The 26,368-nt window shown below is 36.4% G+C and overlaps 1 long non-coding RNA gene across 1 annotated transcript; it reads right to left on the minus strand.

Moving 5' to 3' along the window:
• Nucleotides 1-5,216: 5,216 nt before the first annotated feature.
• LOC309662783 lies at nt 5,217-25,870 on the minus strand. Its single transcript, XR_014264958.1, has 2 exons — nt 16,232-25,870; nt 5,217-15,918 (listed from the first exon to the last, which is right to left on the minus strand). It is a non-coding gene; the product is annotated as an uncharacterized lncRNA (long non-coding RNA).
• Between the last annotated feature and the right edge of the window lie 498 nt (nt 25,871-26,368).

The following is a 26,368-nucleotide window of genomic DNA, read 5'->3' on the forward strand; positions in this document are numbered from 1 at the left end:
CTCACTTATACCAATGGACAGATCATCGAAAATGAAAATAAATAAGGAAACAGAAGCTTTAAATGACACAATAGACCAGATAGATTTAATTCATATTTATAGGACATTCCACCCAAAAACAGCAGATTACACTTTCTTCTCAAGTGCACACGGAACATTCTCCAGGATAGATCACATCTTAGGTCACAAATCAAGCCTCAGTAAAATTCAGAAAATTGAAATCATATCAGGCATCTTTTCTGACCACAATGCTATGAGATTAGAAATCAACTGCAGGGAAAAAAATGTTAAAAACACAAACACATGGAGGCTAACCAATACATTACTAAATAACCAAGAGATCACTGAAGAAATCAAAGAGGAAATCAAAAAATACCTAGAGACAAATGACAATGAAAACACAATGATCCAAAACCTATGGGATGCAGCAAAAGCAGTTCTAAGAGGGAAGGTTATAGCTATACAAGCCTATCTCAAGAAACAAGAAAAATCTCAAATAAACAATCTAACCTTACACCTAAAGGAACTAGAGAGAAGAACAAACAAAATCCAAGGTTATTAGAAGGAAAGAAATCATAAAGATCAGAGCAGAAATAAATGAAATAGAAACAAAGAAAACAATAGCAAAGATCAATAAAACTAAAAGCTTGTTCTTCGAGAAGATAAACAAAATTGATAAACCATTAGCCAGACTCATCAAGAAAAAGAGGGAGAGGACTCAAATCAATAAAATTAGAAATGAAAAAGGAGAAATTACAACAGACACTGCAGAAATACAAAGCATCCTAAGAGACTACTACAAGCAACTCTATGCCAATAAAATGGACAACCTGGAAGAAATGGCCAAATTCTTAGAAAGGTATAACCTTCCAAGACTGAACCAGGAAGAAACAGAAAATATGAACAGACCAATCACAAGTAATGAAATTGAAACTGTGATTAAAAATCTTCCAACAAACAAAAGTCCAGGACCAGGCTTCACAGGTGAATTCTATCAAACATTTAGAGAAGAGCTAACACCCATCTTTCTCAAACTCTTCCAAAAAATTGCAGAGGAAGGAACACTCCCAAACTTATTCTATGAGGCCACCATCACCCTGATACCAAAACCAGACAAAGATACTACAAAAAAAGAAAATACAGACCAATATCACTGATGAATAGAGATGCAAAAATCCTCAACAAAATACTAGCAAACAGAATCCAACAACACACTAAAATGATCATGCACCATGATCAAGTGGGATTTATACCAGGGATGCAAGGATTCTTCAATATATGTAAATCAATCAATGTGATAAAACATATTAACAAATTGAAGAATAAAAACCATATGATCATCTCAACAGATGCAGAAAAAGCTTTTGACAAAATTCAACACCCATTTATGATAAAAACTCTCCAGAAAGTGGGCATAGAGGGAACCTACCTCAACATAATAAAGGCTATATACGACAAACCCAGAGCAAACATCATTCTCAATGGTGAAAAACTGAAAACTGCAATTTCATGTTTTACAGCCATCTAAAGATATACATTTTACAGTCATGGGCCCTCATTACAGTTGTTATTCTATTATTAATAATAGAATATATAGTCCACCATCTTTTTCTCTTTTGAGGAATGGTTTCCTCTACTCTGCCCTGTAGTTTCCTTCCTCAGCAGAAAACATCACTAATTATGTTCATGCTATGACTTTTGCAAATGTTATCTCAATCAGTTGAATTCCATCCCATCCTGCCTATCTAATAACTTCTCTATCTTTAAGGTTCATATAAACTACCATCTACTTACAACACCCTTGATTTAGTTCTTTTCTTTTATCTTACAAACACTTTTATAGGTTTTATGAAATGTCAGGACTATTCTAAGTGGCTACAAGGACCAACTCTGTGAAGTTATCTTAGATGACTTGCCTTCTGTTCTGAAGCCCACCATAGTGTAACCCAGTGCTTTTGAGACACTTGGAAAATCTCTTAAAGGCCTTTAAGAGAATGAAAGTTCAGGCCACAGATTCAGAGAAAATATTTGCAAAGAACACATCTCATAAAGAACTTGTATTGAAAACATGCCAAGAAGTCTTAAAACTCAACAATAAGAAAACAACCCAATTTAAAAGTGGCAAAATATCTGAGCAGGCACATCACCATAGAAACATACACAAATGACAAATAAGCATATGAAGAAATGCTTAATATCAAATATCAGCAGGGAGATGCAAATTAAAACAACAATGAGATGTCACTACATGTCTATCAGAAAGTCCAAAACCCCAAATACTAACCATGCAAAGTGCTAGGAAGGATGCAGAGCAACATGAACTCTCATTCACTGCTGGTGGGAGTGCAAATGGCACAGTCACCTTAGAAGACAGTTCGATGGTTTCTTACAAAACTAAGCATAGTCCTATCATATGATCCAGTAATCGTGCTCCTAGGAATTTACTCAAGTCAGTTGAGAACTTAGATCCACAGAAAAACCTGCACGTGAATGTTTATAGCAACTTTATTCATAATTTGCCAAAACTTGAAAGCAACAAGATGTCTTTTACTAAGTGAATGGATAAATAAACTTTGGGACATCCAGACAATCGACTATCATTCAATGTTAAAAAGAAAGGAGCTGTGGTACATCTATACAGTGGAATATTGCTCAGCCACAAAAAAAGAATGAAATAATGCCATTTGCAGCAACATGGATGGACCTAGAGATTATCATACTGAGTGAAGTAAGTCAGACAAAGACAAATATCAAATGATATCACTTATATGTGGAATCTTGAAAAAAATTGGTATGAATGAACTTATATACAAAACAGAAATAGACTCACAAACCTAGAGAACAAACTTATGGTTACCAGGGGGGAAAGGGGGAAGGGATAAATTGGGAGATTGTTATTGACACATACACACTACTATGTATAAGGTAGATAATCAACAAGGACCTACTGTAGAGCACAGGGAACTCTACTCAATACTCTGTAGTGACCTTTATGGGAATATGAGCATGGAGACGAGCTGAGAGTATGCCCTGTTCTCACCCACCACAGCCATCTGCAGCCTCAGGCTCTCCCAAAGACTCAGTACTGGACCACCTTCCAAGAGCCATCCCAATCAGGACACTGGGGGAGAAAGAAGAGGAGGGGCAGAGAACTCGGGAGCAGTAAGGAAGGGAGCCCGGTCTCTCCCCTTGGAATCCACCTGACTCCTGGCCCCACTGCCCCCTCTGCTCTCCTTGGGCTCCCTTGCCCTTCCTGTATCCCCAACCTTCTGCCCTCTTCTCTGTATTCTTGGATACCCCCTACTCTGACCCTCCCTCCTCCCACTCCCCAAGACAGTTGTGTGCAGGAATCTTCCCTACCCTTTTGTGTTCCCAGTAGGGAAGGGGGTGGAATTTGTATACATATTACAATTCTAAATATCTCTGTTATACAACGCCATCCCTTTGATATGACTAAGGTTGGGCTCCATCCTCCCATGTAGGATTAGTAAGAACCTTTCAAATTTGGGGGAGGGATGGCTAGAGAAAGTCCCAAACTTTTTCTAAGGCAGTGGTGCCTGGAGATAACCCCTCCCAGGCCACCTGCCCAGGAGAGCAACAGGTGGAAAAAGAGCAGTTAGCTGAACCTTCCACGATTTCCTTGGTGCCTCTAAGGAACACTCCAAGGGTTCTTGAAAAATCCTTCTCATTTTAAAAGCATGGGGATAAACACATTATTTTCAGGTTTTCACATGGGCACACAGAGACGTGTTTGGTTTCAGCTGCTGTGCTGGCCTAGCTCGGGAGCAACAGCGAGTCACTTCCAATCTACAATTTTCCGCTGATGCTGACAAAGGCAACCTCCTTGGGGCTGGAGAGGAAATACTGTATTTACTCACATAATTCTCCTCTTCTCCAAAGGTGTCAGACTGCTGCACCTCAGGAAGTGAAATAGAAGGAAATGCCCCAGCAAGCACCCTCTCTGCTGTTCTTCCAGCCTGGAGCCAGGAGCACAGGAGAGGGGATGGGGCATAAATTAAACATAGCTGTTGACCATTGGAGTGTTGAGAGTCCATGGTGATTATGATAGATAATCAGCCTGCAAAGGGCCGTAACTGCTATGAAATGCAACTGGGTGACACTTGGTAACCTCTGACATTTCTCCTGAAACAGCAGAATGAGGGAGGGATCCTGGCTCTTTAACCTATTGCCTGCCAAAAAGCACTAGGACTTTTAGACTTCATTTATATTCTTATGCAACCTTTTAAACTCTCTAGCTAGGTGGAAATTAAAAAGGCTTAGAGTCACATAATCCTGGGTTCCAATACTGTGTTGTATTGTATAGTATTCTACCAACTCATCATTCTGAAACTTGGTAAAAACAGGGTCAGAATCAAGCGAATCAAGCATATATCCTGCCTTTTGGCTATGAACCATATTTTCTAAATAATTGATGTAGGAAAAATTCTTATTCTAGAAAACTGCTAACTAATGAATGTACCAGGAATGATAGAATTATAGTAATCACCATTTTACAACACCTAATGAAATGATCGACATGGAAAATGCACATGGTTTTGGCTTCAAAACCATGAGTGAGAGGTTCATGAGGGTTTTTGCAAAGTGTGGCTCAGATCGACAACATCTGAACCTAGTTATCAACTGTAATATTGACAGAAAGGGGACACCAGACATCATGTGCTCTGTAATAAGACAGACACTGTACCACTTATGAAGAAAAAGTTTTGTCAAAAGAAAATACATTAATCTGAATCTAATGATGCCACTAGATTGTCCTGCCTGTTTACTGAAAATATGTGGGATAAAGGAATGCGTTAAACAAAATCAAGTGAAATAATCAGCCCAATAGAGAATGTGAGAAATTCCGCAGAAGAAACAACCAAGTGTCTTCAACAAGTAATTGGCATGAAAAAAACGGGGAGGAAAAGGAATTGTAAAGGTAAAAAGAGCCTTAATGGGCATATTAACCAAATGAAACGTATGGACCTATTTGAGATCTTAATTGTTAAAAAAAGCAACTCCAGAAAGACATTTTGAGACAATCAGAAGAAAGCAAGCATGAGTTGAGTATTGGATGATATTAAGCAATTATTAAGGAATATTGTTAATTGTATTTGTTGTGCTAATAATATTGTTTGTGTATTTACAAGTTCATAACTATTACAGACCAAAAGTAAAATGTATACAGGTGAAATAATATGACATCTTTGATTTGCTTAAAATACTCCTTTGCCCAAAAAAAATAAAAAATAAAAAAGATATGGGGGATGATGGTGATGGATGAAAGAAGAATGGCAAGATATTGATAAATTAATGATACTGATATTTGATATTGAATATTGATGCTAGGTGCTATTGGTGCGTATTTGAAAGTGTTCATAATAAAGATGTCAAATATCCAGAAAGAACAAAAATAAAACCACCGAATCAGTAAAATTTAATAAGCATTTATTGTGCATATAAGAACAGTTCACAAACTGTTCTGGAGCTTTAAAATCTAAACTGATGTGAAGTTCAGAGGCATGATGTTACAGGATGGCTTATAGAGTGAAAATGAGGAAAATTAAGAAAACAATTCCATTTACAATTGCAAAAAAAGAATAAAATACCTAGGAATAAATTTAACCAGGGAGGTAAAAGACCTGTACACTGAAAACAGTAAGACATTGTTGAAAGAAATTGAAAAGGATATAAATAAATGCAAAGGTATTCCATGCTCATGGATTGGAATCATTAACATTGTTAAAATGCCCATATTACCTAAAGCAACCTAAAGTTTCAATGTCATCCCTATCAAAATCCCAAGGATATTTTCACAGAAATAGAACAAAAAATTCTTAAATTTATATAGAACCATAAAAGACCTCAAATAGCCAAAGCAATCTTAAGAAGAAAGAACAAAGCTGAAGGTATCACACTCCCTGATTTCAAACTATATTACAAAGCCATAGTAATCAAAACAGCATGGTATTGGCAGAAAAACAGATACATAGATCAATGGTACAGAAGACAGAGCCCAGAAATAAACCCACACAAGTATGGGCAATTAATTTATGACAAAGGAGTGAACAATATGCAAGGGAGAAAGGATAGTCTTTTCAGTAAATGGTATTGGGAAAACCAGATAGTCACATGCAAAAAAAAAAAAAAAAAAAAAAGAAAGAAACTAGATCCCTATCTCACACCATACACAAAAATTAACTCAAAATGGATTAAAGACTTGTAAGACCTAAAACCATAAAACTCCTAGAAGAAAACATAGGCAATACACTCTTTGACACAAATCTTAGCAATATGTTTCTAGATATGTCTTCTCAGGCAAGGGAAACAAAAGCAAAAATAAACAAATGTTACTACATCAAACTAAAAAGCTTCAAAACGAAAGACAACCTACTGAATGGGAGAAGATATTTGCAAATGATACATCCCATCAGGGGTTAATAACCAAAATATATAAAGAACCTATACAACTCAACAACAACAACAACAAAAACAACCCAATTAAAAATCAGGCAGAGGAGCTGAATAGACATTTTTCCAAAGAAGACATACAGATGGTCAACAGGTACATGAAAAGATGTTCAACATCACTAATTATTAGGGAAATGCAGATCAAAATCACAATGAGATATAACCTCATGCCTGTTAACTGGTTATTATCAAAAAGGCAAGAAATAGCAAGTGTTGGTAAAGATGTGGAGAAAAGGGAACTCTCAAACACTGTGGGTGGGAATGTAAATTGGGGCAGCCACTATGGAAGACAGTATGGAGATTCCTCAAAAAAGGAAGAATAGAACTACCATATTATCTAGGTGTCCCACCTCTGGGTATTTAGCCAAGAATAAGAAAACACAAATTTGATAAGATATGTGCACCCCTATGTTTATCACTGCACTATTTACAACAGCCATGATATGGAAACTACCTAAGTGCCCATCAACAGATGAAGGTATAAAGAAAATGTGATATATCAGCAAGTCTTCTGAGAGTTTTCCTTTTGAATCCAGGCTTAGGTGTGTCCTTCTCTCATGGATGTTCCTTGAGGACATAGATTCTGTCTCATTCATGTCTACATTCCTAGTAAATAATGCATTTAGTGTGGACACTATGAGTGTTTGTTGGCTAAATGAATTAATGAGTGATGCCTGATTATCTAGTACCTTTAAGGCATGGTCAGTGTGCAAGTGTGTAAAGCAATAAAGTACAGACGGTTAGAACTGTGGTGAAAAGAAAGAGAGTTGGTGAGAAGGAGGAATCTAGTTTCTGGATTAAAATGGAAGGTGGAGAAAAGAGGTACAACTTCCTTTTATCAGGAGTCAGAGGAACAGTGCAAGATGCAGGTGAGATGGGGCAGAGAGGCAGGTAGAGTCTTTAGAGAAGTACAGAGAGAGAGACAGAGGGAGACAGAGACAGAGAGAGAACCAGAGCACAAATGCATCCTGCTCAAAGTCAAACACCTTTTCAATATTCTCAAGACCAACAGAGCATTCGTTCAAGTTGGAACTTTACAAATTGCACAGAAATGTAGTTAGATCTTTGTTCAGGACTGAAAAAGTCTGCTTAAAAGTTTAGTCTATTTAAAAGTTTTGCAAAAGCTACTTTTAGGTAATCACGTCTCCTCAAACAAGAACCACATCTTTAAGTACAGACAATGATAAACTACATCTAAGTGAGGCATTAAACTGTAAGAGAAGAGCTTAGTAGAAAAGCATAAAGGTTATATTTTTGGAGAGAATATTTAGGATCAGTGAGAAATGTAGAAAAATGGGTGAGATGTGAGAAGAAGACCCATTAAGTATACATCACTAATGGTTTTGAAGAGCTAGAAACAACACAACAGGGATCGTTAACACAACAACTCAGCAAAAGAATTTCATTTTGTTCCAAGTGAAAAATTGATACTTTGAGTTCCATTAAAGGAAAATGGCAGTGTAATAGGAAATGTGCTATAGACACCATATCTCATTACAGAGAAGAGAAAATCTTTTTTTAAAAGCAATATCAAAATCATAAATGAAGTGATGAGAAATGAAAGGTGTTGGAACGTGATCTATGGTATGTTGCAATTTTTAAAACACTGTATTTTTAAGCCTTCTATTTATCAATAATGGATTGATCATAGAGTTGAGTTTAAGGCAGTCAGTTCATCTTGAAGAATGGGAAATAATTTGTAACCTAGGAAATGCCCCCCTATGCTGGTGTATAGACAGGAATGAATGAGGCTATTTTTCTTTGCATGTCATGTCAAAAACAGCGTGGATAAATGTGGATGCAATTTTGAACTGTCTGATGCTTTCAGAATTTGGAAGCCTTTTAAGAAATCTGATTAATTTAACATGTCAAACCTAATGGAGAATGAGTTCAATCTCTCCAAAGAACAATTAGTCAACAGAATAAATTAACATGAGATATTGTCAAATGCAAGATCACGCTCGTTTCCAAAGATAAAACACTTTTGCTGCTCCTGTTGAACTTGCTTCTTTGTTCTCTGAAGGGTTTCTGTGACATAATTCCTTCATGGACCCAAATGCTTAGAATAAGCTGCCCTCATTTCTCACCTGGACCACTGCAAAAGCCTCCTAATTTCTCTCTCTCTAGCCACACACACCCACATCATGTCTGCTCTCCATGTACTATCCACACAGTATTTCAAAACTCTCTATTTGAAACCCTTTCAATAACATTCCATTGCACTTGGGATAGACAAACAGGTGTTCTCACTGCCTCCTGGGCTCTGGTACAGCACCTGTCCCAATCCCCACATCCTCATGATCATCATTCCAGCCCTTCCATTCTTGCTTCTAAAGCCACCACTCTACAAAAAATTACTCTTTCCAACACCACTCCAATTCTCCTTGTCAGACGCAATCACTCCTTCCTGCCATTTGTCTTTTCATCAGCATCTGACAAAATTGAGGGCCTCCTTCTTTAGAAGACAATCATTCCTGCTGGTATTTTAAGAACAACCACCCAGGCTTCCCTCTACCACGTTCACCACCAGCTTCCAGTCTTAGTTTTTGTCTTCCCTTCCTCAGCTGCATGTTTTAATTATGGAGCCCATTTCACTAAGAACTAGACTCCCTGTTTTTCTCTATCTGCCTTCTCTTCTTGTCTGATGCCATACTATCCCACAGCTTTAAATACCACCCGCATGCGAAAGGCACTCACATTCATGAATCTAGGTCCAGACATCCTCACTGAATTCCTCATTAATGTATTCATCTATCTACTTGACATCTCCTCCTGGAAATCAATAGTCATCTCAAATTCACCTCAATCAAAACAAAATTCTTTTTTTTTTAACGTCTTGATTGGAGTATAATTGCTTTACAATGGTATGTTAATTTCTGCTTTATAACAAAGTGAATCAGCTATACATATACATGTATCCCCATATCTCCTCCCTCTTGCATCTCCCTCCCATCCTCGCTATTCCACCCCTCTAGGTGGTCACAAAGATTCTTGATCACCACCCTTCACCTGCACAATAATACACACAAGCCCACCCCAATCTTCAACAAGTGATTCTACCATACATACAGTTGCTCAAGCCAAAACCTAGTACCCATCATTTTTCTTTAATTGAAGTATAGTTGTATAGTTGATTTACAATGTTATGTTAGTTTCAGGTATACAGCAGAGTGATTCAGTTAAATATATATATATATGCTTTTTCAGATTGTTCTCCATTATAGGTTATTACAGAACATTGAGTAGAGTTCCCTGTGCCATACAGTAGGTCCTTGTTGGTTACCTATTTTATATATAGTGGTGTGTATATGTTAATCCCAAACTCCCAATTTATCCCTCTCCCCTTTCCCTTTTGGTCTATTTCTGTTTTGTAAATAAGTTCATTTGTGTCATTTTTTTAGATGCCACATATAAGTGAAATCATATGATATTTGTTTTTCTCTGTCTGACTTCGCTTAGTATGATAATCTCTAGGTCCATCCATGTTGCTTCAAATGGCATTATTTCATTCTTTCATATGGCTGAGTAGTATTCCATTGTATATATATATACCACATTGTTCTGTTTTTTTAAATAGATCTTTATTGGAGTATAATTGCTTCACAATACTGTGTAGCTTCTATTGTACAACAAAGCGAATCAACCATATGCATACACATGTCCCCATATCACCTCCCTCTTGAGCCTCCCTCCCATCCTCCCTATCCCACTCCTCTAGGTCATCGCAAAGCACCGAGCCGATCTCCCTGTGCTATGCTGCTGCTTCCCACCAGCCAACTATTTTACATTCAGTAGTGTATATATGTCGATGCTACTCTCACTTTGCCCCAGCTTCACCCTTCCACTCCATGTCCTCAGGTCCATTTTCTATGGGGTCAAGTCCATTTTCTATTCCTTTGGGGTCTTTCTTTATTCCTGCCCTGCAACTAGGTTCATAAGTACCTTTTTTTTTTTTTTTAGATTCCATATATATGCATTAGCATATGGTATTTATTTTTCTCTTTCTGACTTACTTCACTCTGTATGACAGACTCTAAGTCCATCCACCTCACTACGAATAACCCAATTTCATTTCTTTTTATGGCTGAGTAATATTCCATTGTATATATGTGCCATATCTTCTTTATCCATTCATCTATTGATGGACACTTAGGTTGCTTCCATGTCCTGGCTATTGTAAATAGTGCTGCATGAACATTGTAGTACATGTCTTTTCTTAAATTATGGTTTTCTCAGGGTATATGCCCAGTAGTGGGATTGCTGGGTCATATGGTAGTTCTAGTTTTAGTTTTTTAAGGAACCTCCATACTGTTCTCCATAGTGGTTGTATCAATTTACATTCCCACCAACAGATACTTTTAGTTCCCCAAATATACAATACTGTTTCATATCTCCCGGCCTGAGCAGATGCATTTCCCTCCAATAGAATGTCTTTTTGCCACTGTGGTCCATATGGGGGTTTCTTCTTAATCACACACAGCCAAAGTTTAGTTACCTGTTCTGGGACTTCAAGCCCCCACCCAAACATCCCCTTTGTTCTCCCTGGACAAAAATAGTACTCTATACCTACTTTGGTCTTATTTAATTTAGAGTCCAGCAATTACATCATATTTTATATGCAATTAATTGAACACTGCTTATAGGCTTACTAATTTCTTGACCTCTTGAAGGCAGAGACTCTTTTTGCCTCTCATCTCTCTTTACCCCAAGGACATGTTCTGCTGCAGGTGTATTTGAGAGATTTGCTGAACCAACACATAAAAGAGAAACTGGAAAATATCAAAGCCATCTTTCCTACTGAAAAACACTTCCTAAGCTTCCATCCAGCTCTCAGAAGTGACATTTGTTTGGTTATCACACAAGATAGGACAAAAAGTACGCATCTAGACAAACATGAAAATCTACATTTACCTGCCACTGATGAAACTCTGGAGTTATTCATGAATGATCATCTTCAGAATATAGACATCAAACTGATGTGAGAACACCTTCAAATCTCAAATAAATGTATGGATGCTTAAAAGAAAGATAGTCAACCAGGTCAATATCCTTGACTTGAAATCTCAGTGAAGGTTGTCCTTTCAAAGGGTAATAATATGTTTTCTGTGAGACATGGAACACTTCAAATCAATATACATTATATTAACGCCTTGCTTTTCCAGGGTTTTTTTTAATAAAACAACAAAAGAGAAAATAAAAGTTTTGTTTCAGTCCTCTGAATCCCTGGGGAGGCACAAGCCTGTACAGTCTGCTGACATGGCCACGGGAAAGAATCACAGACAGAGAAATGAAATCAAGCCACTCTTTCCACATCCGTGAGCATGTGAGCTGGTTTCTCTGGGGACAGTAATGGTTATACAGTCTCAGGCAGCACCAGGCTGGCACACCCATGATATAAATGCAACAGGAAGCCCATCCCTCATTTCACCACAAGGAAGTTTTATCCAGCTGGCCCATATTTACCCCCAGAAGTCTCCCTACGAATAGCACAAAACTAGAATTAACTTCCTACAATTACTCCATCAGCACTCATCACCTGCTCTAGCTCAGCTCTCCTCAAACTTCAATGGCACTTGAATTTTCAGAGGCTCTTCCTAAAATGCACGTTTCTCATTCAATAACTTTTGGGATTCTGCATTTCTCACCAGCTCCCAAGTGGCTGTGATGCTTCTGGTCCCTGGAGTCTGATGCCAAATCTTCATTGATTTATTCTTTCCTACACAGGGAAATAGCAAATAAGCAAGGAGTGAGGAACACGCATAATTTGATCCTTTGCTTATGCAAGGGACTGTCATCAATAGGCTTCTTCTAAAATGAAAATAACCTAAAAGCGGCCCTTTTTTGAAAAGAGGGAACAGAGTAGACCTAAAAGTAGCCCTACTGTGTGACAGTGACTGTGTAAGTGCTGTCTCATCTAACAGAACACTTATGATTCTCATTTTATCAAACAACAAGCTAAGATTCAGATATTCATTTTTCCAAAGTCATCTGAGCAATAAATGGTCAAAGTAGCATTTGAGCCCAGTTCTCTCTGATCCCAAAGCTTTTAATCTTCTTTTATTTCTGCCTCTCTGTATATCAGTTAATGATACTTTCATTTCAATTCAGTTCAACAGAAATAGAAAGAGAGAAAGAATAAATATATATGTATATATGTATAACTGAATCACTTTGCTGTACACCTGAACACCTGAAACTAACAACATTGTAAATCAACTACACTTCAATTTAAAAAAAATAAAATAAAAGATTAAAAAAAAGAAGCTGACCTAGACCACCCTAGGAAACACCCAGCCTCCTTTTAAATAAAAAATAAAACACACATGGACACCAAAAAGAAAGAGATTCATTGTGTCCATGTATGTGTGTGTGTATGTGCATGTGTGTACAAAGAACAAAGAAGAGCAGATACAGATACGAAGAGGACAAGTCCATGCTCTTCAAGAGCTCACAGTCGAGCAGAAAGGAGGACACATGAAGAGGCCACCCTCACCCATGTGCTGAGCACCGTGATGGAGATACTGGCTGAGGGGCACTCTTAGCTTAGCTGATTTTAAAGGGTGAAGAGGAGTCCATTTTCTAAAAGAAGGTGGACACTTTGCCAGGTAGAGGAGACAGCTGGAGAAAAGTCACAGAACCATGATATAGATAACATGTCATTCAAGGAGAATTTTTGGTGAATAATCAGGGCAGATTCCTTCTCTTACCAGGTCCAAAGATAATGAATAAATTATTATTTTTTTAAGGGTTCAGAGCTTCAAGAGATAGACCCATCAGGTAGACAGGTTTATTGAGAAAATCCCTTCATTTCTCTATATGGGGTATAAAAGATAAAAGTCATGCTTTATGCATAATAATTAGGCTCCAGCTGATAAAGCAGACAAAAAGAAATTAATCCACACTTAAGCCCCATGGGCTCAACCTAGGCACTGCCTCTCCTCCTCTGCCTGAGCTGACTGGCAGTGATGACAGCCAATAACACCTTTATTTTTGCTATTTCAGGCCCTGAGAGGCGGGCTTCCTCTAATCTCCATCAGAGAGCTGTTACAAAGCAGCAGGTTCACAGCATTCTAATGAAAGCCCACATGATTAAAAAGCCTGCAGAATATCAAGTCTGTGGCTTTAACTTAAATAACATAGTACATAAGCTGCTCCCAGGCACAAGTTACTGAGTTAGATGATGAAAGCTTATCAAATGGCAAACAGTCGAAAGACTCACTGCCCTCTGTCCTCTGGCACATTTGAATGAAGGACTAATTTCCTATGCTGCTTCCCAGCAGTGATGTCCTGAGTCTTCTAGCCTCATGCTCTGGGCTAAGACCACAAGAGTATCTCACAAGCTCAGATCGTCCCTCTATGACAAGAATTAATTCTAAAAGGCCCAACTTTCCCAATGTCTGGAAGACGTCAGTCAAGTCTAAATTACTCATGGTCATAATGAGTAATTAGCCATTAGCTATTTTCATCTTGCCTTGCTCTTATTTATATAATGTCTCAAATATTTTGGAATATTTAAGTACCTATGGAAATTAACTAGTCTGTGAGTAATAAACAATTGCAGGCAGATCAAAGACTTAAATATGAATAAAATGAAAACCTGAAAACTGTATAAAACAGTAAAGAATATTTTATGACTTCACACAGGGAGTGATTTCTTAATAAGACATAAAAAGCGCAAATCTTAAAGAAAGTAATTAATAAATGCAATCACACACTAATTTTAAAACATCTCTTTATCCAAAGAAACCATTTGAGGAGTGCAAAAACAATCTATTAGAAAATGAGATGACCATATTTGGACCCTCAAAATATTACTCCCTAAGATAAGTAAGGTAATCTATAGTTCAGTAAGAAAAAGACATGGACCAGGATGGTCATAGTAAGCCTGCTTCTAATAGCAAGTGTCTATTTGGAGAAAACCTGAATGCACACCAAGAGGAAAATGGATAAATAAACTGAGGTCTGCTCAGATATTTTAAACAACAATTTGAAGGAATGATCTAGAACTATACCTATAAACATGAGTGAATATTATAAACATAATACAGAGTTTTTTAAAAAAGCAAGGCTACAAAAGATGTATACATTATAATATTGTTTGTACAATATTTTTAAAAGAGAAGCAATGCCATGTATATCGTAAATGTAGAGACATGAGTGGGAATGATAAAACACCAGATGCAAAAAATATGATTCCCTTCTGTTAGAGAGAAACGTTCTGATTGAGGAGGGAAACACCACAGACTTCAAATATTTTGGTGCTATTTTATTCCTTAAGCGAGATTTTATGCACATAAATACTTATTATTCTCTGTACCTTTTAATATGTTGAATATTTTTCATGATAAATATAATTTTTAAAGGGAGTAAAAAAGTGAGCTGGAAGTTTGAACTATTCAAGAAAAACACCACAAAAAGATAAGAAAGTAGAAAGTTAAAAGAAAGAGAGGAAAGATACATATATATTTTTTTAAGTATAATTGACCTACAACACTATGTTAGTTCCTGTTATACAGCACAGTGATTTTATATTTCTATACATTTCAAAATGATCACCATGATAAGTCTAGCTACCATCTGTCACCATACAAAGATATTACATAATTATTGACTCTATTCCACACAGTGTACATTTCATACCTGTAACTCATTTATTTTGCAACTGGAAAGTTGTACATATTAATCTCCCTCACTTACACAAATTCTAATAACTGTCTAATAGTAATTCCCAAAGCAGAAACCAGAGAGGAGAAATACACATAAATCAATAATAGGAGAAACTTCTTAGAATTTAAAAAAGACATGAAACCTCAGATAGGGCCCTAATGATGCCAAATGAAGGTGCAAACATACATATCATGATGAATACCAGAGAAAAAGAGAAAACTCAAAGAACTTCTAGTGAGGAGGATAGATTACTTACATAGAAGAAATAATTAAACTTATAGAAGACTCTGTTGACACTATTAAATGCAGAAAGACAATATAACAATTTCTTCAGGATTTTGAGGGAAAATAGTTTTGATCAAGGATTCCCTACACAAGTTATCTATTCAAAATGAGAGCAAAATAAAATAAAAGCATGTTTAGAATTGGGGAAGAAAATAAGTTAACTCTTCACAGATCAACCTGGAAGAGGTACTAAAGGATGTACTTCAACAAAACAAAAATAAAAGTGCATCCAAGAGTGAATCATAGAAGCAATTATGAGAAAAAATAAGGATTAAAACTTATCACTAAGTCTAATAAGAGACAAAAACAAAGAGAAATAATAATGATAGTATAATTAAAACTCTACATTATATCAAGAAGGGCAGTTGGGTGGAAGAAAAGGAAAGGAGATAAAAACAAGATATGATTCTTGCTTATTCCAAGCAATGATGTGTTTTCTGATTAATTCTAGAAATTAATTTTAAATAAATATATATGTATTAATATTTAGCATACCTCTTTTTTTTTCTTTTTTTAATTAATTAATTTATTTATTTTTCAGTGTGTTGGGTCTTCGTTTCTGTGCGAGGGCCTTCTCCAGTTCCGGCGAGCAGCAGCCACTCTTTATCGCGGTGTGTGGGCCTCTCACTGTCGTGGCCTCTCCCATTGCGGAGCACAGGCTCCAGACACTCAGGCTCAGTAGTCGTGGCTCACAGGCCTAGCCGCTCTGCGGCATGTGGGATCTTCCCCGACCAGGGCTCGAACCCGTGTCCTCTGAATTGGCAGGCAGATTCCTAACCACTGTGTCACCAGGGAAGCCTTAGCATACCTCTTAATTTAAGAGAAGCTATTGAAAAAACAGACATTTTTCAAATCTATTTTCCGATCTATTCTTCAAAGCCATTAGAAGTAATTTAACAAAAGGCAAGAAAGGGGAAAAAATAAAAACACATTAAATAGAAATTGCCAAAAGACAGAATAAATCCAAAAATAGTTTAAATTCACCATGAATATGAATTGTAATAAAATGAAACTCAGATTTAAAAATCAATTGTGTGGGACTTCCCTGGTGGTGCAGTGGTTAAGAATCTGCCTGCCAATGCAGGGGACATGGGTTCGAGCCCTGATCCAGGAAGATCCCACATGCCGCGGAGCAACTAAACCCGTGTGCCACATCTACTGAGCCTTAGCTCTAGAGCCCGCAAGCCACAACTACTGAGCCCCCATGCCACAACTACTGAAGCCTGTGCACCTAGAGCCCATGCTCCGTAACAAGGAGAAGCCACCACAATGAGAAGCCCATGCACCGCAACAAAGAGTAGCCCCCACTTGCGCAGCAATGAAGACCCAACGCAGCCAAAGACAAATAAATAAATAAATTTATAAAAATCAATTGTGTTTCTACACACCTGCAATGAACAATCTGAAATGTAAATTAAGAAAGCAATTCCATTTACAATAACATCTAAAAGAATAAAAAACTAGAAATAAATTTGACCAAAGAGGTGAAAGACTTGACTCTGAAACCTGTAAAATACTGCTGAAAGAAATTAAAGAAAACCTAAATTAACATAAATGCATCCCATACTCATGGGTAAGAAGACTTAATATTGTTTAGAAGTTGGTTCTACCTAAAGCAATCTACAGATTCAATGCAATCCCTATAAAACTTTCAACATCCTTTTTTCAGAAATGGAAAAAGCAATGTTCAAATTCATATCGAATTGCAAAGGGCCTCAAACAGGCAAAACAATCTTGAAAAAGAACAAAGTTGGAGGATTCACACTTCCCACATTTGACCTTACAACAAAGCTACAAATCAAAATCAAAACAGTTAGACATATAAGCCAATGGAACAGAATTGAGAGCCTGGAAATAAATCTATAAATGTATGGCCAGTTAATTTTTGACAAGTGTACCAAGTCCATGGAATGAAGATAGAATCATCTCTTCTGTATGTCTTCTTTGGAGAAATTCTATTTAGGTCTTTCACCCATTTTTTCATTGGGTTTTTTGTTTTTCTGATATTGAGCTGCATGAGCTGTTTGTATATTTTGGAGATTAATCTTTTGTCCATTGCTTCTTTTACAAATATTTTCTCCCATTCTGAGGGTTGTCTTTTCATCTTGTTTATGGTTTCCTTTGCTGTGCAAAAGCTTTTAGGTCTCATTCGGTCCCATTTGTTTATTTTTATTTTTGTTTTTATTTTTATTACTCTAGGAGGTGGGTCAAAAAAGATCTTGCTGTGATTTACGTCAAAGTGTGTTCTGTCTGTTTTCCTTGAAGAGTGTTATAGCATCTGGCCTTACATTTAAGTCTTTAATCTATTTTGAGCTTATTTTTGTGTATGGTGTTAGGGAGTATTCTAATTTCATTCTTTTACACGTAGCTATCCAGTTTTCCCATGAAAAGATTTTCAACATCGCTAATTATTAGAGAAATGCAAATCAAAACTACAATGAGGTATCACCTCACACCAGTTAGAGTGGCCATCAACAAAAATATCTATAAATAAAAAATGCTGGAGAGGATGTGGAGAAAAGGGGACCCTCATACACTGTTGGTGGGAATGTAAATTGATACAACCATTATGAAGAACAGTATGGAGGTTCCTTAAAAAACTAAAAATAGAACTACCATATGACCCAGCAATCCCACTACTGGGCATATACCCTGAGAAAACCATAATTCAAAAAGAGATATGTACCACAATGTTCATTGCAGCACTATTTACAATAGACAGGAGATGGAAACACCCTAAATGTCCATCATCAGAGGAATGGAGAAAGAAGATGTGGTACATATATACAATGGAATATTACTCAGTCATAAAAAGGAATGAAGTAGTGACATTTGCAGAGATGTGGATAGACCTATACTGTCATACAGAGTGAAGTAAGTCAGAAAGAAAGAAACAAATATCCTATAATATTGCTTATATGTGGAATCTAGAATAATGGTACAGATAACTTATTTGCAAAGCAGAAATAGAGACACAGATGTAGAGAACAAACTTACGGATACCAAGGGGGAGGGAGGGAGCTGGGATGAATTGGGAGATTGGGATTGACATATATACATTATTGCTACTATGTGTAAAATAAATAACTAATGAGAACCTACTGTATAGCACAGGGAACTCTACTCAGTGCTCTGTGGTAACCTAAATGGGAAGGAAATCTAAAAAAGATGGGATATGTGTATACATATAACTGATTCTCTTTGCTGTAAGGCAGAAACTAACACCACATTGTAAAGCAACTATACTCCAATCAAAATTTTTTTAAGTAAAATAAAAGAAAATCATTTCTTCAACAAATTGTGCTGAGACAACTAGATTACCACATTCAAAGGAAAAAAGTTGGACCATTACATCACAGCATATATAAAAATTAACTTAAAATTGAAAAACAACAAAAAAGCTAAAACCATAAAACTCCTAGAAGAAAATATAGTGCTCAGTTTTCATGACTGTAGGTTCGGGGTCTCAGTTATCACACTAAAAGCATGAACAAAAAGAGAAAATATAGATTAAATTGAACTTTATCAAAATTAAAAACTTTTGTACATCAAAAGGCATTATCAAGAAAGTGAAAAGACAACCTACAGAATGTGATAAAATATTTGCAAATCATATCTCTGATAATGATTTGATATACAAAATATGTAAAGAACTCCTACAACTCAATAGAAAGAAAGACAAATGACCCAATTTTAAAACGGACCAAAGGCTTGGATAAACATTTCTCCAAAGAAGATAAACTAATGGTCAATAAGCACATGGAAAGATGCTCGCCCTCACTTATCATCAGGGTAAAATGCAACCTCACACTTGTTAGAATGGCTATTATTAAAAAGACAAGAGATAACAAATGCTGGTGAGGATGTGGAGAAAAGGAAACCCTTGTTGGTGGGAATGAAAACTGGTACAGCTACAGTGGAAAACAGTATGGAGGTTCCTCATAAAGCTAAACATAGAATTACCATATGACCCAGCAAATCCACTTTTAGGTAGAACTGAAAAGAGAATTTCAAAAGAATTGAAAACAGGGACTCAAACAGATATTTGTATGCTAGTGTTCATTGCAGTATTATTCACAATAGCCAGAAGGTGGAAAACAATCCAAATGTCCATCGACTGATGAATGGATAAATAATGTGGTATATCCACACAATGGACTATTATTTGGCAACAAAAGAAGAGTGACATTCTGACACCTACTACAATATAGATGAACCTTGAAAACATTGTGATAAGTGAAATAAGTTGGACACAAAAGGACACGTTGTATGATTCCACTCACATGAAATATCTAGAATAAGCAAATTCATAGAGGCAGAAAGTAGGTTAGAGGTTATCAGAGGCAGGATGGGGGAAAAATAAAGAATTATTGCTTAATGGTTACAGTTTCTATTCAGGATGATGAATACGTTTTGGAAATTGATAGTAGTGATGGTTGTACAACATTATAAATGTGCTTAATTTTATAGAACTGTACAGTTAAAATGGTTAAAATTGCTTATTTTACGTTGTATATATTTTACCACAATAAAGAGAATAATTTTTTAAAAATGATAAGTAAACTCAAATTGAATAACTAATAAAAGCCAAGAATGTGTTGCCTTAAAGAGACATACCTATAACTAAAACATCACAAGAAAATTGAATAAACGATGGAAAATATATGCAGTGCAAATGTTAATAAGAGGAATAAATGTAGTGGTATAATACTAACAATAAAAGTTAACAGAATTCAGTTTAGAAAATATTAAGAGAGATAGGAAGATATTTCATGTTGATAAGAGAAAGAGTCCAGTTCACAAAGAAAATAATCACATTTATTTATGTACCTGACCATGCAGATTAGAAATATGTAAGGCAAAATCTGTTGGAAATATAAGAGTAATTGACATCTAAAATCATGGAAGTAGATTTAAATACACCTTTCTCAGAGATAAGTTAGTAAAAAAAAAAGGGGGGGGGGAGTAGATGATGCTTGAATAACATAATTTTAAAAGCTTGATCTAGTACCTATCTGTACATAGAAATTTGTTGCTATGAAATCAATACTTTCTCTTCAAACATACATGGAACATTGACAACACAAATCATGTGTTAGACCACAAAAGAAATCTCCCCAAATTCTAAAAAGTAAAAATCAAAGAGGCCACCTTTTCCGAATATGAATGCAATCAAAGTAGACAATAGCAATAAAAACTTTTGGAAAACAAGAAATATGAAAAATAAATAACCAGTTTTCTTTTCTAAAAGCTAGAAAAACATACTCATTAACAGAATAGGAAAGGATTGATAAAGATTAAAACAGAAATTAATGAAAAATAAAGTCTTCAACTATGGTTGATTAATAAAGTAAAAAAGATAATTTGGAAAACTGTTGAAATACATAAAAATTAAAGGACTAATCCTTTAAAGGTAAAGGTAAAAGGTAAAAATAGATATTGGAATAAATGTTATTAGGAAGTTGTTTTTACATATAGATGAAGAGGAAAATGTTAAAGTGATAGGAGGATGGTATGTATAGCCTTTCAATAATATCTGGAAACCTAGAAGGAATAGAAATTTCTCCAGAAAAATTTAAATTATCAAAAATGACTCAATAAAATATGGAAAATGTAATAGTCCAATAATCAAAATTATAATTGATAAGTTAAAAATAAGAACAGATTGATTTTTTGAGGCATTCTAATGAAACTTTGAGACGATTCTGTGATTTCTCCCAGAGCATAGGAAAGTCCAACTCATTTTATCCATCAAATATAATTTAATACTAAACTGGAAAAAAAAATCAACAATAGAAAACTGTTAGCAAATTGAATAAGGCAGAGGAAAAGAAAAAAAAAACAATAACTACAAAAACCACCTCATGGCCATAGGCTTTAATTCAGGAATTTGCTCATGCTTCTACATCAAAGTATTTCTCAGGCTGATACACCATACTATCAATACATGAAATTACATTAGATTTGAGATGGAGTAAGGGATAAAAATCAATTCAATAGACTCTGGAAAAACATTTGATAAAGTTCAACCTTCATTCCTACCATCGTTTTTTTAAAAAAAGACAGCTATCTAGGTTTAAATGAAAACTTCCTTAACTTGAAATTTCAATCTCTCAAAAACCTACAGTCAACTTTATACTTGATGTAAAAGTAAAAGAAATCACTATCAATCATATGATTCAATACTGAACCTTGGTTCTAGCCAATGCTATAGGAAAGGAAATAGTATTTTTGTCATTCTTGGTATACAATATGATCATCTAGCTAGGAAATATACGAGAATCACTTGATCTATTGTTACAGTTAATGAGTTCAACCCAGGTAGAATTGACATCACCTTATAAAAACCAACAAACTCTCATATGTACCCTAACCTCCGGTTTTAGGTGACAGTAAATATGAAACATACAAAAAGTTGCCTGTATCCTATCCAATTATCCATTTGCTATTGACTTTCCCAAGTGATCATTTATGTGAATGTTTTATTTCCTTTGTTCAGTATATATTTGCTTCTAGATGACAGAGTGGCACTTGTTTTTATCTCTGTGAACAGGAAAAAAGAAATCCAAGGAGCTGCAAGTACATCAGACAATCTCAGATGCAGAGAAGAAAGGGCCAGTCAGCAGGGTCCTTCTAACAAAATAAGGCAGAATGCAGCTCAAATGGTTCATCAGTACAGTGGTTTCATACAACAACTAAATGGAGAAATGATTCAATAGTGGTTCCTGAAATGTTAAATTAGTCCATTTTCCTAATGAAGAGAACGAACCAGGCTGGCATAATCCCTCTTCACCTGGGAGATGAGAATTCTAGTTGGTTCTACCAATTATAACAAAAGAATAACATGCAACATGCAAGTTTTAATAATGTTAATAGACCAGGGTAATCCAACAGCTCACTCGAATGACAGGTTATGTAACAATGCCCAGGAGAGATTTGACAGTAGACAATTAGGGAGAAAAATATGTTGCAGGAAAGAAAGGAAAAGGAAGAGAAAAAAAAATCCATGTGTAAAGATTGCACTGAAAACATCTTTGTTTGTGCAAGAAGAAATGTTTATCTTTAAAAAGGAGGCTGTGGCAGTTGATGAGTGACTCAGGTTAGATTCTCCTCAGGGAAACACCCAAGTGCGGTGCTCTAACGAAAATCAGCTTGTTGATAATTCAGATCCTATACCTTCAGCCACTTGGAAGTTACTCTTTTGCTTTTAGGCTTGGAAAGAGCACTGTAATTGGAGGGAGGATTGATTTTGCCCCAAAGGTTGTTAGGAATGATATTAAACAATAACATAAAAATAAATATAATTCAGTAGTACAGCTCTTGCTCAGGCCAACAAATCACTTACAAAATGTGTTCTTAGTACAAACGTATGGACACCAAGGGGGGAAAGTGGGGGTGGTGGTGGTGGGATGAATTGGGAGATTGGGATTGACATATATACACTAATATGTATAAAATAGATAGCTAATAAGAAAGTGATGTATTAAAAATAAAATTCAAGAAAAATGTGTTCTTAGTGTCTTTCTGAGGTACACTTTTATTGAGCACATCCATCACTCTGGTATTTCTGGAACAAAGACAGGGTACAGGCTGTGCCCCACTGCAGAAGATGCCACACAGTGGAGAACCTATGCTTGTTTTGACTATCTAGTCTCCATGAGACAATTTCCAGAAGTAGACAGTGAATAAAATCTATCCAACTGACCTTAAAGTCAAGCAAGCGCTCACCCAGAAGCTCTGGCCAAAGATCACGCAGCCACTGGATCTTCCCAGACGTGACAATTTCTAGGTCTCATTTGTCCAATTATTTGGATTGGCCAAAAAGTTCGTTTGGTTAGCAAATACGCTGTTCAATAAAGTTCCTGATGAAAATGAAAAATGTGTCTTTTATTTTTACTTAAAACAGGTTGAACTTTTTGGCCAGCCAAATACCTTCCAAATAAAGAATGATTTACTATTTTGAGTATTATTATTAACACTATGATTATTCCTGATTCTTAACAACTAGAAAGAGTGCACAGATAGTTACGGACAAAAAGAACTGCGCATACATCCTCTGCCCACAGGAGGTGACAAGGGACCCCCAAGAGCAGCCCATCCCTCCACATCCTCCTCCCCCATTTAGTATCTTGTGTCCACAGTTTCAGCCACTCGTGTCCTGTTGTTTCGTTCTTCTGGGCCATGGGTGCAGAACTGAGGATGCTTTCTCTGCCTGAAACCTCATTGCTCTTCCTCTGGTTGCCTCTCATTCTTTTGCCCACACTTGGCTCAGGCAGGCAGGAACCCCTCCTCTGGAAATCTCTGAGGGCTCCTCAAGGCTCCCAGGATACCCACCCCCACTCTGTTCTCCCCTCTCCCACGTTGGATTGGCACTGCCTGAATAGTCTCACCCACTTTAGAAAGTGGTGGCCACGAGACCCTTGGAGGCAGAGGCTGGGTAGAAGCTGTCTTGAATCTGCATCATCCCTAGTTTGCCAGAAGCGCCCAGTGGTTATTCATTGAGCTGAATGAAGATGAAAAAATGAATAGAAGTCTAAAAACAGAACATTCTAAGTTCACCAAAACTTAGTTCGCTGCTGGAGGCATCTCCCAACTCAAGCATGGATGAACTAAAAAGCCTTGACTTGAAACACCAACCACAGTACCAGACACAGATTAGATGCTTGATGACCTTGGTTACTGGCTTGTCTTCCAGCACCTGTGGTGTGCACTGTCCTCCCATGCACCACACTATGTTCCAGGTCATTGTTGGGCTCACTCCTCACTTCCCCGACCCAAAGATCTTTCCTCTCCACCTGAATTCTCTGGCTCAAATCATCCTGGATTAGCTACTTCCTAATCCTCATTTCTGACTATGCATTCTACACCTCCTCTCTGACTTATTCATTTTTTCCTCCAAGTTCAGTTCCTGGCTCTGTTCCATCTTTTGATTTTGGCATAAGATCCCAGCTGTAAGAGAGGGAGGAGTTTCTCTGCAGATCAAACCCTTACTTCCTCAAAAGAGGGAAATTCTACTGCACAATCAGAAGCAAAACTGGGGAGAAGAAGACTCAATGCAGTCGGCACTACCTTCCCTCGAAGTGAGAAGTGAAATGTTGTGGTGGCTTTGATTACTGAAGTGAGATGTGGGGCTACGTAGGAGACAGAAATACCAGTAAACACTGAATAATAAACACCAGATTTAGAGGCACCAGCTGATTTTGCACATTGCTATGGACACTAGAGTCTTTCCAGCTCAAGAAATCCCATCACAGGTAAGAATGCCAAACTGTACAACCTCTACAGAATTTGGCAATATCGAACAAATATTTACATGCTTTCAGCCTCAACTTCAACATCACACTTATTCTGAATACACATTTCAAACAATATCTTACTTATTGCTGCATTATTTGACTTTTCAAAATGTTAATTTGGAAATTACCAAAGAGTCAAAGTACAGGCAGACTTGTGAAATAAACTATGTTACCTACATATGACAGAATACTATGCAACTATGAAAAAGAATAAAGAAGATTTCTATGAACCAATATGGAGTGATTTCCAGAAGATATCATAAAGTTTTTTTCTAAAGAAGCAAAGTGGAAAAGATGATATGTATATGTTATCTTTTGGTGAAATAAATAAACAAAGAGAAATAAGAAAGCATGCCTGTATCTCCTTATATTTACCAATGGGAACACAGAAAGGATAAACTAGAAAACAGTAATGTTGGTTACCTACAAGCGGTTGGTAAAGGTGAGGTGTCAGGGGTATGGGACTGATCTTCTCTGAGTACACCTTCTTGTATCATTTCTAGGAGCTTTTTGGAGCTTGTTAATGGTCTGTGTATACAAAACATTAAACTAAATCAATAAGGATGTGATGAGGAAATCCAGAACTGGAACAAAGGAACTCTGTTATATGTATTTCAAATGAATGTATTTGTGTATGTATTTTCAAAACCACCTTAAAGAGGAAAAAAGAGGGAGAACTTATCCAAATAACTTATAAACATGATGTGTGACTGTAAGCCCTCAGTCTTGGATGAGGTGGAAAAGGAGAATTGCACACAAATCCTAAATTATTTTTCAGTTGATTTGTTTTTTGTAAGGTATGGGAAAAGTTTGACAATATTTCCAAATAAGTTAAAAGAAAAACAGAGAGAGGAATCTGGAATCCGTGGGGAGGCTTTTTTGTTTGTTTGTTTGTTTTGTTTTGTTGGTCAAAGACCCTATTCTCTAATAAATACTCTAGAAATAATGATAGCTACCACTTGCTGTGATACTATGGTACTTGCTGATACTACGTGCCAGGCCCTGAACTAGGAATTTTAGACATATTTTCTTTCATATTCATAGCAACCTATTTTCTGCACTATTTTTTATTACTTTTATATGATCTTTCAACGTCTAGAACAAGTACAGTTACTTGCAGCTTCACATTAAAAACTTGATTCTAATCATAGACGTGAAGGTGTGTCCCCAACCCACTTAATAAAGAGAAGTATTGAAACCCATCAGCTGATCCTCAATGACAAACCCCATAGATAACAGTAAGGCTAGGCTATTATTTTTTCCTTATGCTGTCCTCAACTTCTAAGCCTATATCAAGCCTAGTTTTTTTTTAATCTTTCATTTTAACTGTACACATTGAAAACTGAGAGATAACCGTGTTTTCTCTGCATGGCTTTCTCTCTAATCTCCAGAAAGTTATTAGAAACTGTATCAGTAGTAGCTTGCATTCACTTACTCTATTACACACAAACTATTTCCATTCAAAAATCAGAAGTTGCATTTTACCTCCTTCTAGCAAATTGCAAATGAGGCTGGTCAGTTGAAAAGCTCAGTATGAAAGGTACATGGGTAAATGTGCTGTCAGGAAAAAAAGAGAAAGATAGATCTAGGAAAAATCAAACATATTGTATAGAACAGGACTGCACCTTAATACAGATCTTTAAAAACTT

The sequence above is a fragment of the Balaenoptera physalus genome, assembly GCF_965194825.1.
Source record: "Balaenoptera physalus genome assembly, chromosome: 6".
In the NCBI taxonomy this organism is placed as follows: Eukaryota; Metazoa; Chordata; class Mammalia; order Artiodactyla; family Balaenopteridae; genus Balaenoptera; species Balaenoptera physalus.